Raw genomic sequence first — 12,746 nt, 5'->3', positions numbered from 1 at the left:
AAATGTAGAGTTTTTATGGTCTGTACCTTGTTTGGGTATAAAGATGGATCTGGAGTTTACACTGGGCTTGTATTTGGAAAGGGAAGATCGTAGAGCTCCATTCCTTTGGATGTATGCAGAGAAGTGTGAGGGCTGGACACCTTGTAAGTAAAAGAATTTATAATCTGATGGTAAGAAGCTAGGCTAACAGGTTCAAAAATGTTTCTTAAAGGCGTATTTTGCTCTTTATTAATCTCCTGGTAAAACATTTTTTGTAAATATAAATAATCTTTATTATTGATGTAGGTATTTCAGTTTTCTCTTTAATATAAAATGTTACTTCAAATAGATCTACATTCTTAAAAAATCCTTAATTTGTATGTACAAGATATGTGACTGTAAGTCTTTAGACAGAAAGATAAACACTGAAATGGCATGAAATTCAAGCCAATGAATTTCATGAAATATAACTTAATTTTCTTGTCTTTCATCTTAAAGTTCCAATAATATAACAGCTGAGGATGGAAAATCAGAAAATGTTTCATAGGGACAAAAATCATCCTTATGTCAATTCAAATCTCAACAGGAAAAAAAAGAAAACAAACAAAAAAACAACAGTGTGCTAGGAGTAGTAATTTGTGCATCAGTTGCATTTCTCATTTAACTGAATGATGCCATAAAACAATGGCTGTTTCTCTTGGAACAATGCAACTATTTAAAGATAACTCTCTACGGTATAGCTGAAAAAAATCCTTTAAAAATAATTTAGAACAATCATCACAAAAGATATTGTGTTGAGACATTTAATTTTTGATTAATCTGCAAAACACCTCTCTAGAAGCACCCCTACATATTGTTTGGAATTGAAGTTTAAGAAATAAAAAATAACCCTCAAGGTGATACATGGATAAAGAAGACAGAGATGTGCATATATTGATAGAAAATACATATACGTATATATACCTATATGTTATAACCTGTCTGTCACTATACTGTGCTGTTTACTCTTCTGACCAATAGATAGTGGTAATTATCTGCATATATGTACATATATGAGAAAGGGAGAACAGATGTCCATGATTATGTAAGTTATGGTAATTAACAGTTCATAAATGAAACAAGTTTGTTTTTGTTGATGTGTCACTTGCACACTGCTCCTCTTGAGCATTGGATTACATCCTGTACACGATCGCCTTATTGTTTACTGTCATAAAAATTCCAGTTTTGTTTCTGAGCAGTCACAGAATGGGACTTGCCAGCTGTCATGGAAAATGTATTCAGTTCCATTTCCACTTAATTTATCTAATCTTAATTCTATTATTATTTTATTATAATTATTTAAACGCTTGGGGCAACAATCTAAAGTAAAAACAAATAAACAGTAGGAGATCCAGATAATTTGTAAGTGATCTGAAAGGTCTAATGGAAACAACATCATTATTGCAGTTTTATTTTTTGAAGGGTTAATATTATAGAAGCTTCATCATTGCTGATATAGTTAACAGTCTGTCAACATTGACATGTTAAATTCATGTTTTGTTAGATGAATGCCTAAACTATAAAAACTCACTTTGGACAGGAAAAAAAAGTTGTGAAATAGTATTTAGATGTTCAAAACCTTGTACCTACAGGCCTGATATCCTCATTTTCAGTGCTTGAAACGCAGGAGATCAAGAATGTGATTATGTTTATTTCTGTTCTGCTCAACAGATTCATGTGAAGGCACACCCCAGTTTCCTTGACTGCAATGCAATCCAAATGCAGGCTTCAAGACCCAATGGTCAGAGTATTGGGTCAAGCTGAGAACTTGTGGGTTGTTGTCCTGGGCTCAGCTGCTCATCTTGCCTCAACCTCTTCAGCAAAAAATGTGAGTACCTGCATTCAAAGCAGTGCAAAACCATTGTCTGTCTTAAATTTGAAGCATGATTTTGCTGAGGTTTAGGTTTAATTGTAACCTTTAGCTTCCATTTAATCTCTGAACCCAACCCCAGTTACTCTCACAAATTTGACAGTCGCCTTGCCTACTGAGTCTCTGTTACCACAAAGCCTTCATTACCGTTACTCATTTTACTTCATCACCTTTTTTGCCTTGCCTTGATTCTCCCCATAACTGATAAGGGCTCATATAGGGTGGCTTTCAACATAATTTGTGTTCAGGCTTTCTCTTTTCTAATGAAATGAGTTAGTTATTTCTGCTGTTTCAATCTTAAGACCATTTTTCTCTATTTCTTTTTGCTTTTCATATTGAGCCTTTAGATAGCATGATATGTTCCAATGCATTGATGTAGTTAAATCACATAATAAAGATATGTAACATCAAATTAAAGATTAAGGAATGTCTAATGTACAATTTTAATTCTGTTCTTGAACTGCCATGTAAGAATCATGAAACTATTAAATTCATGCATTAAATTCATCACATAGTGTTGTAGGTTTATCCAATGTGTAATAAGGCATTTGATTAAGTATAAGATTGCTGTAAGTATCCTGGGCCTGATCCAGCCATCACAGAAGCTGGCACACAGCTTTCAATCATTACAGCGTGAGGGGGATTGATTCCTAATTATCACCATACACATAAAAATGAATGACTGAATTTGGTTCAACAAGAATTCAAAGGACAGTTCTGGCTTATTTCTCAGTTTCCAACTTGGGGGAATTCCAGCAGCATTCAAATCTTTTAAAGAAATTTGGATTTTAATTTCATGTAAATAGCTGCAGATAATTGTACTTCTTTAAGACAATTCCATCTAAGACACACAGCTACAGTGCAGGAGAGGGAGGCAAAATTCCAGAATGATGATTCCAGGAGTGATTTATTTAGAAATTGTAACTTGACTTTGTTTCCTGGCAGAAACTAAATGTGTTAGTTTGGTTTGGATACGGTGTGTTGACAAAGGGCGGGTTGTTTTTCCTTTTTATCTTAGTCTGATGTGGAAATAGAGAAAAATAATCTGTCCTCAGAGCAAACAGTGATCCCAAACTCATTGTTTGCTTGAAATGGCTGACCTTGCTAGGAAGATATATGCACACAGATGATCACGCCTCCACAAGTAGTTAGGAAACCCTGGCAAGTGACAGGGTGCCTGTGCAAGCAGATGCAAGGCCCTTTGCTCGCGCTGTGATGCAGGAGCTGTAGGCTAGCGGTGTGCCTGGGGAAGTCTGCTCTGCAAAGCCTGGCTCACCTCTCCTCCCACTGAAGTTCTTTTGAGAACTGACATCCAGTCTGCCCAAAGGCAGTAGGGAAAGGCACAGTGAGACAAAGTCCGTACCCCCTGGAGTGGCAGAGCCTGCTGTCCCCTGAGTCGTAATGCTCTTGTGGGTCTGGGCCTCAGCACAGGGACTGGGCCAGAGCCATGCTGATGGTCACCCTGCTGATTTGGCTGGGGCTTTCATCCCCGACCCCGTTTTCTCACTGTGCACACTATGTTTCTTCCTCTGGTTGGCATGAGAAAGCGGTGAGGCTGTGACACAGAAATCACCTTGTAACTTGATATTGGGAAAGTTTAGAAAATTGACTGCAGCTAAAATAGGAGCTATGAAAGTGCCATCTGCAGTTCAGTCGTACGGGGCAAATCTCACAGGCCTTACGCAGTCAGAACACCCATGGAGCAGGCACGGCAGGAGCTGACCCGCAGGATAATAGAGATGCATACTGTATGAATCGGAAGTAACACCTGGCCTTTGTCTGGAAAATTACCATTTTTTTAGGCCAGTCTTCAAAGCTGAACGTTTCTTTAGGACTCGGGAGCCATTGAGGAGGCAGACAAAAGGAAGAGAGTCATGGAGAGACATGTAAAAGCTGTAGACCCAGCAGAAAAGGCGAGAGGGTATGGGAGAGGGCTAGGGAAACAGGAGTGAAAACCTCAGTATAAAATTCTGTGCAGATCAGTTTTTCCAAGGGTGAAAGGAAAATGCATTTCCCAATAGATTTAAGTGATTTCATTACACAATTACGTGCTTGCCTAAACTTCAGCCACATACTGTTACCCATCCTTGCAAGTAATCAGTTTTTGATCTGTTTTACAACATATGCTTAGCTTAACCATAAAATACATTCATGTCTGTGTGTTCAAAAAGACACAATCATCAGATTTTTTTACTTTCTTTCTTTTCATTTTAGAGGTAGGGGATGCATCATTTCTGAGTAAATGCACAAACCTTAGAAAAAGAATGCCTGATCTTTAGAAAGACCCAACATACATTTGCTATATATTTCTAATTAAGGAAAAATGCTGCTCTTCTACATTAGCACTCCAGTTTCCAAACAGATGCACAACTCATTATACTCAGGTACAAAAGAAACACTTGCATGGCATATGCAGAGTTGCATTCTCACAGATATCTCTCTCTGGTCTGAGTCTGATCCGACACAACACAAGAGTAGGTTGAAGTCAACAGAACTACTCAAATGCTTAAAATTTCACACTTTCTCAAATGGTTCCATTTCTGGATCAGGCTCTCATGAATAATCAGACCTTCGGCTTCTTGGACTTTTCTTTGGGTGATCGGGTCATAAAAATGAGAATGCCATCTCTGTAGAGAGTTAGCAGACATAAACTGCAAGCTGATCAGCAGTCTAATTGTGTGACATCCCTTCCTAAATCAAATTAGTCACAAATGATTATCAGTTGCAGCCCTAAATCCTGACATAGTTTGGAAATATATGAGTTTTCATAAAGGTTATTTTGGAGGACTAAAAAGAAAAAAAAAGAACAGCATACTATCCCTGAATATATCTGGTGACACTTCCTAACAGCTACAAAAAAAGCATTAAGGAGAATTTCTGTATAAACTTGCACATTTTTCAAGGGCAAGTCCGCTAGCTGAGCCACAGTGCTGGAACCTGCTGCCAGCAGCCACCCTGGATATTTTTGCCTTGTCTTATCTATGCTGGTTCACAGCTATTAATATTTTGAATAAACTATGCAATTTGGATTTGTACAGTCAGGGAAGAAGTCTTCTCATCTGCTGGTGGCACTGGGTCCACAGAGCCTGAGTTTTTCTGGGCAGTGTGTGTAAGCTGTAGAGGTTACGGCAGCGTTCAGGTTGGGCCCTTCATCTCAAAAACTTCTGCAACCATTTCACGGACAGCACGTTGATACTGTCTCTGGAGAGCACACCTGTGCACAGGCGTTTAGTCAACTATGTACAGTATGCTTACATTTAACACAAACAAGGAGCCAAAGCCACGTCCCAGTGACATGCCACGTTAGATCAGATAGATAGCTATTTCAGCGCTTTCTGGGCATTGCTGTAATCACAGCTGCATATTATACCTTTGCAGGCAAACTTCTTGAGACACTAGTTACATACTGTGGCCTATTACATAACAGTTTCAGGTGTATATACATTAGCTGAACAAATAATTAATGGCTTCCTTTTCTGTTCATCTGTCTCTTCTACTCTCAGTTGATTTTTCCCCATATTAGTCTTTCAATTCATAATTGAAGGAGCAGATCTCTCTATTTCTTTTCTGAGCACCTGCTTCCTGTTTTCAAATGTAGGGTAAGTGATAGTGTATATTTTTTTTTTCCTGAGGGGAAAATTCTTTACTCCTAGAGCACAAATAAGGTTGTTTATATTTGCCTCAAGTGCCAGAATTTAACATACTCTTATGCTCTACTTATCCAGCTGACATTCTGTATTTATTAGATTTTTAGTACAGTATGTGGCATTATAATCAATGCATTATTGACAAAAGCACTTGGATCATACACTATTTATTTAATTTACTGCACTGACTCGTATGCAGTACATTTAATGCATACACTGTGTTTTCCTGGCACAGTCAGATACATTATTCAGAAAGGGCACATGGATTGTGCAACAAACCACTATGATGTCTTCGTTATGTCAGAAGCTTTTCTGTAAACTGTTGATCATTAACTCATTCTCTGCTGCAAACCTAGCTTGCTACACGTGTTTTGGGCTGTTATTGGTGAAGTTTGCCCATAGTTATATAGTATTTTTGATGCCTACTAAAGTCATAACATAAGAAGCATTTTATTGTAACCTGCAGGCACCATAAATACTAAATCTCCAACATTTTTATAACCAGTTATATCAAAGGCAATCTGATTGTCACTCTTTTAGGATTCTTCCATTAGTAAGCAGCCTTATATTACAGGCATAAAACACTGTTAAGCATTTTAGCTCCACCAGACTAGCTGCAGCTGTGTCATATTTGTGTTTCCTTATTTTATGTGTGCCAGTTATCTAGATTAAAGTTGGAATAGCATAGCACTCCACTAGATGACAGGCTTGGTTTAAAGCCAGACCACTTAGTGATGCTTATCAAACAATTTTCAGCTACATACAGTAGCATAATTCAAAAAGCCGAGAAGACTCTAAATTATCAGGCATGCCATAAGAGATCATTTCTTTTTTGGATGGAAGATTATATCATTCCCTTTACAAATACATGGAGCCTCCCTAGTCAAAGGCCTCAGTAAAATAATTCAATTTCATTTTTTTTTCTGTTTTGAATGTTTACGTATGACCCTCATCACAATGAATGTACACTATCTTACCCAGTCTGGGACCCAAGATAGAAAATTTGTCAAACTAGTGGCCCATGGACTTCAGCAAATCTTGTTTTCAAAACTCATTTTCGTGTTTCATTGGTTGTGATCTCAAAGGTATTAACTATTGGCTCAGCTCCAGCTGATGGCTTGTTCCAAGGCAGCTATGCATTGATCTGCAACCTGCAAGTTCAGTTTGAGCTTCCCATCCATTAAGGTAGGACAACCTGTACTCATGGATTGCATACATTTGCAGGAAGAGTGTGATTCCTGGCTCTGGCACTCCCTTACTCAAAGATGCATAGCAGGAAGCAGTTTCTGTACTCTGATGACTGTCTGGACTGGTATCATGGCTGGTCTTTCGCGAAGGCTGTTACAGGGAGAAAAGTTCACCCACTGCAGAACAAAAAGGCTGTAACACAGCCCAGTATAGATCCTTGGAATTGCTGTCTGTCTGGACATTGCCTGGGGACAGTGACCAATGCTCAGCCCACCTCCAGTGCATAGTGTTTGCCCAGCTGGGGTATGAAGGGACTTGGAGACAGGAGGTATGCAGAGAAAGGAAGATGTTTCAGTAGGGAACTGGTTAAGGCTGCAATAGACTTCTACATGGGAAACCATGCTTCACTGTTTTTGCTGTGCATTGTGAACTATATTATATAGTAAACAAGCTATAAACAACAGCAAAAAAATAGACAGCATTTAGTAGAAGTTTATAAATGAAAGAAGTTAAGAAATGCCAGGTAACTTGAGCATCTGTAACAGTAACATTATAGCTGAAACCTTCCTGTGATAAAAGCAAAGAAACTAAATGCATACTGATGCTCAGGAAGGGTAAAGAGCTCATGTGTAAAGTCTGATTGATTCATTTTTCTCCCTTCAGAAAACTAAGAAACATATTCACAAGAATTTTATGCTTATGCTGTGTGCATTTGTATTTTAAAGTCCAGAAAAAAATGTCCTGCACATTTCCCTTAGCAATGCCTGCCAGTGTCTTAACACTACAGGGCCCAATTGTTCACCTGCAGGAGTCAGTGAAATTTTCCCACTGATATCAGAGACAGCAGGATCAGGCCCCTAATTTTGAGAGAATTGAAGCCATCCTTAGAACAGCACATGCTCTGCTCTCCACTTTCTTTGATGACTTCTAACATTCTTTTGATGTGGACTCCAAAAAAGACATTTTCATCTTTGGAAATGTGTTTTTTAAAAGATGAAAAACATTGAATAGCAGAGTGAGAACATTTTGTGTTTCAGGCCACAATCCCATTTAAGCTAAAACTTGCTAGTAACTATTAGATGAAAGAGAAGAAAATGTAGAATAAAAATTGTTGAGCAAACAAAATGAATAACAACTAAGCAGACACTCTTCAGACTTGTGGAAATACCATACTGTTTGAATCATCGGTGTGGACACACATGATATGCACTGGCATAGCATAAAAATGTCACTTACACCCTGGTGTCTGTCTGTGATTATGAGCAAGATATTTAAGCATTGGCCTTGTTGTCAGCATCCTTCTTCTGCTTCTCTGCACTCTGTAGAAAAAGTCAAGAAAAATGGGTAGGAGGGTGTAAGGCCATTTATAAATAGAAGCCCAGTGCTCTGGCATGGTGGTGGTGGAGGGAGGGGTAGAGGTATGTCAGGATTAGATTTGCTTAGGGTTTGCTTCTTTAGTGTTATGATGAGGAAAAAAAAATGTGATGAAGTCTGGATTAAAAAATAAATCCGGTGGTTAGACTATTGTGGAGGATGCTTTGCACTACTGCAGGGTGTTGAGTTGTTGGAAAAAAAACAGTTGATGGAATGTATTCATATTGCTTAATGTATTGTGCTGGAAAGATGCTCCAATGTTACAATGATACATGTAGTATAAATAATGGAATGGAATACAGAATAGAATAGAGTGAATTTCCTTGCAGAGGTTAAGGTTTTGACCTCAGTTCTACACTGACGTGAATTTTCTTTTAATTTTGTTTTCCATCTGAATGATTAATTATTATCAAATATTCTTTAAGAGCATCTGTTATACATAATTACTTTCCTTTCCATGTGTAAATCTGAGTCTTTCTTAAAAAAAAAATGCAGTTTATACTTAAATTAACTACTTTTATCTGCAATTTGCAAGTTAAGGTACATGTAAAGCCTGTGGCTATACTCAAGGCTCAGTTGTGCCTCCTAGGCACAGTGTTAATTAAAGGGTGATGTGGATTTGTACCACTCTGAGAGGAACTCTGGAAGGGATTATACCTTAGAGAGACACAGTGCCTCCAGTGCACCACAGCATGTAAGTAAAATGCACATGCTGTGCACCACCCGCGTTGATGTTGCTCAGCATCTCTGTGGGCCCATCTCCTTCCCACACCTCCTCATCCAATTCTCTTGGATTCATACCTAGGGGGCACCAGGAAGAAGCACTCCTGGCCAATTCCTTCCTTCATGCCCAGGAACAGGTGATGCTGACATCCTCATTGTCGCTGAGAGCTTTTCAGTCTGGATGCAGCCTGGCCAAGGATAAACAGAAATTGCCAAGTGTCATTCCCTAATTATAGTTTTTCTTTTTATTCATTGACAGGTCTTTTAAAGTCTGACAGTGCTTACAATGCTTGACAGCTTCTTACATCTTACCTGCGCTCGTCCTACACAGCTGATTTTGAATAATTCTATATCCAGCTGCTGATTTTGTTCTAGATATTTTTCATAAGGGATCATTTTTCCCTGGAGTAGCTCTCTTGACACCAGTGAAGTTACATATGATTTATCTAGCACAAATAAGACCAGCATCAGAGCCTTAGACCTCTGTTATAAAATACTGACAGTATCCAAAGGACATATTCCAATCTATATGTAAATAATGTCCATGATTAATTTAATGCACATTTAAGGGTTTTTCAAGGCTGTATTACTCACTGGATTAAACGTACATTTTTGTAATGTATTATTGTTATTGTACATCCAATAGATCTAATTCAGCCTAAGGTGATTTTTTATGACCAGGTAATAGACCACTGAAAATAGGATTTATTATAGAAATGCCAACACACCCTTATTTATAATATAACAATACAAATTGCTGCTGTAATAAATACTCTTCAGTTATCAAATCATTAGTCTTTTGTGGCAATATTGACAAATGATCACATCAGCAGTATGATATGACTAATGTAATGAATTAACTTTCAATTTTAAATTGGTTATTGGATCTGGAACAACTGTACATTACACGGTGCAGTTTAAGTACAACTCGTGACTTAAATTTTGCATATCTGTATCTCAAGATGTGACTGTACGTAGTCCTTTTGAATATATACAAATGCAACATGAAAATGGTATCACTCTCAGCCCACAATCCAACACAGATCAATAGATTGCATCCACCTAGAGAAAACTAATAGCAAGGAATGTGTAACAGCAAAAATTTTTAAATCATGCCAAACCATTTTGGTAAGACATTATTAGTCCCAAGAGACAGAAGGTCAGTTGTTAAGAGATAACTAAAATCAAACAAAATAGAACAGTTTAGAAAATTTGGCTGTTGAGGGTTCTTTCCCTACCAGGTGTTTGCTTCATGAGAATCTGCTCGATGGCAGAATAAAATACATATATATATATATTGTGTATATTTGATCTAGAAAAAGTGTAGAACTGAGATCCTTTGTAGAGATTCTACATTTGTATCAAGTAAAATAAAATAAGCAGGCAGGATTAAGAAAATGTTATAAAAGTAAGCTTTGCAAGGAGTATTTATTTGAACAATGAGATTGGCAAGTCTAATAGTATAAGAAATGTACACTTCGTGACTTTCGATAGCTCAGATCTGTAGTCCTCTGCTGATACATTTTTTTTATCCTTACAACAGTCAAATATTTTAGTAGTAGAAATCAAAACAATTTAACAAATCATTATTGGATGCAGAATGAGCAATTGTCCAGTACTACATAATTTTATCAATTTTATGCTTCAGTATCAGCAGTAATTAATTTAGAAGTTTAACTGCTGCTTGTAACATGTCAAGAATTTATTAGTAATAAATGAAAATAGTCCTTTTGTCTTTCTTGATCAGAGAACATCTATTTAAGAGAAACTTTGCACATATTTTCCAACAGCTGGTTAAGTGTGGTCATTTTTGCTGCCAATACAGTATGCAGATTTTAAAGAAAGCTGAAGAGATTAGATAATTAATTTGGAAAAAATAGAAATTGCAATAGGATGTGGTGAGGATTGTTTCTGTCTTATACTATGCCTTCTCCAACAAGATATACTCAGAGCAGGAAAAGATTCTCCTTCATGGAGAATCATAGCTTCCCATTCTTGGCTTACTGTCCCCTCCAGCCCAACTTCGAGCCTCACAAGTCACCCAGAGCAGCTCACTGGCTGATCAATCTTAGGACAGCTGTCTGTCACCCCCAGATGAAATTTCAAAGTAGAAAAATTCATGCTAGATCTCATGAAACAGTCTCTTCCCTCCATCTGCGCATTCTCACCTGGCTAATAGGATCTCTTAGGAAATTCCTGCGCTTGAAGATGCAGCACCATCCCAAATGGAGATTCCAGTGCTTTGACACTTCTCCACCTGAAAAACATTTAGATAGCAAAATATATTTTTTGTCAAATAGATATTTCTCAGCTTATTTTACTCACTTTTCACCAGCAGAAAGTATCTGCAATTTTATTAATTTGCTTTGACACAATTCTATGCTGAGAATTAAATGTTTTCAGCAAAGCATTATTTGTATGCACTAGTAGACAGTAAAATAAGGTGTTTATGTCTATATTATCTTTTTTTTCCTTAGAAGCCTGCTTATTCAACCCATCTACAGTCTCATACGTCCATAAGGAGTCACCTAAAATGTAATACCATTGATGAACATTCAGCCCTCCTCTGCTCAGCTCATCTCATCAAACTATAAAACTACAAAATAATATATAGAGTGCCAGTTCAGTAGCACATGCCTGGACAATAGTCTTGCCCAAATGAGATCTCAGGTGGTTGATAGACCAGCAGATGCTATGATAATTAATAATCTGGAACTAGCTACATCATCAGTAAGAGTCTGAAATGACCCCTAAATCCCACTCTGTTGTCATTGTAACAGAATTTCTCACCTAGTCTACACTTTGAGGTGGAAATTTTAATCCAGGGACAAATTATAATTCATTGGTGATTTTCCACCTGCAGTTACTTTTCAACTTATAATTGCTATCTCAGTGCCAAAGGCCAAGTCAAAACTCATTCTAGGAATCAGATTGTAAATGGGTCGCAGTGATGCAACAGCTTCAAACAGCTGCCCATGCTCCATTCACACTTGATTCTAAGCCCATTGAAGTCACTATGAATCTTTCCTTTGACGTCAATGGGCTTCAGATCATGTCCTGAGCATTTTTTAAAAACCTCAGACAAATCAAAACCATTTCCTTTGGAATGAGACTGTTCACGCCCTTTGGTGAAGACTATTTCCTTTCCAAAAACAGCGTTCATACCAGAGTCATGTCAGCTGTAATTCTTTTTTTTTTTTTTTTTTAAACCAAACACTCCATTTTTTTTTTAAAGAAGCAGGAAGCATATTTTTTGCTTATATTTCATCTGTTAGCAGCTAAACTGTTTTTGTTCAAACTTTCAAAAATATCCCCAGCTGAGCAGGTCAGATCTACAGCCAAATGTGGGGAACATTTTCAGAAGTTACAGCCATTTAAAAAACTTTATTTGAGATGATGGAAACCCCTTGCAGACCTAACCATAACAGTCATCACATTTTATTTGGTGGGGGGGCCTTTCCTGCACACTGCCACCAGTAGACTCCCGTTGGTCATTTATTCTCATATAATCTATTACATTATAGCAAATGTAACTTGTGTAACAGAGCCAATATAACATTAACTCTCACACAACACAGTGCACTAAAGACTACATACATTGATTCAAAAATGCTTCCAAAATAGAAATTAAATGATAAGATATAGATCTGGAGAGAATATATCCACCTGCCAGGCACTGTTTCTGTGTAACAGTTCCTTGAGAGGGATTGGAAGACTCTTGGATCATTTTGCTTCTGGAAAGCAAATGACAGAAAAATAACCTTACTGAACCCTTGTGCTGACCACCACAAGCACAGAGTGTGCCACGCATTGCCTTCCTGAAGACTAAGTGTTGTGAATGTGTGTTCAATTCCTGGAAAGAGCAAAACTGAAGAGATCTGAAACACTATGTTGATTTGCAGAGGAGGCCAAGCAGAGTACGCTAT

The 12,746-nt window shown here is 37.6% G+C and overlaps 1 long non-coding RNA gene and 1 other non-coding gene across 5 annotated transcripts in view; one reads left to right on the top strand and one right to left on the bottom strand.

The window, feature by feature from the left end:
• Positions 1 to 12,746, bottom strand: part of LOC107054107 — a 186,825-nt gene that overhangs the window by 453 nt on the left and 173,626 nt on the right. The window contains exons 8-10 of the transcript XR_006930838.1: positions 10,989 to 11,077; positions 8,899 to 9,008; positions 7,960 to 8,042 (exon numbers count right to left, since the gene is read on the bottom strand). This is a non-coding gene — a transcript (uncharacterized LOC107054107). The remainder of the gene's footprint in view (positions 1 to 7,959; positions 8,043 to 8,898; positions 9,009 to 10,988; positions 11,078 to 12,746) is intronic.
• The window catches only part of LOC101748762, a 66,966-nt gene that overhangs the window by 18,851 nt on the left and 35,369 nt on the right, over positions 1 to 12,746 (top strand). For all 4 annotated transcript variants that reach the window (XR_006930840.1, XR_003076707.2, XR_005862112.1 and 1 more), the window contains one exon: positions 1,690 to 1,846. This is a non-coding gene — a long non-coding RNA (uncharacterized LOC101748762). The remainder of the gene's footprint in view (positions 1 to 1,689; positions 1,847 to 12,746) is intronic.

The sequence above is a fragment of the Gallus gallus genome, chromosome 9, assembly GCF_016699485.2.
Source record: "Gallus gallus isolate bGalGal1 chromosome 9, bGalGal1.mat.broiler.GRCg7b, whole genome shotgun sequence".
Classification (NCBI taxonomy): Eukaryota; Metazoa; Chordata; class Aves; order Galliformes; family Phasianidae; genus Gallus; species Gallus gallus.
This window is presented reverse-complemented; position numbering and strand designations above follow the sequence as displayed.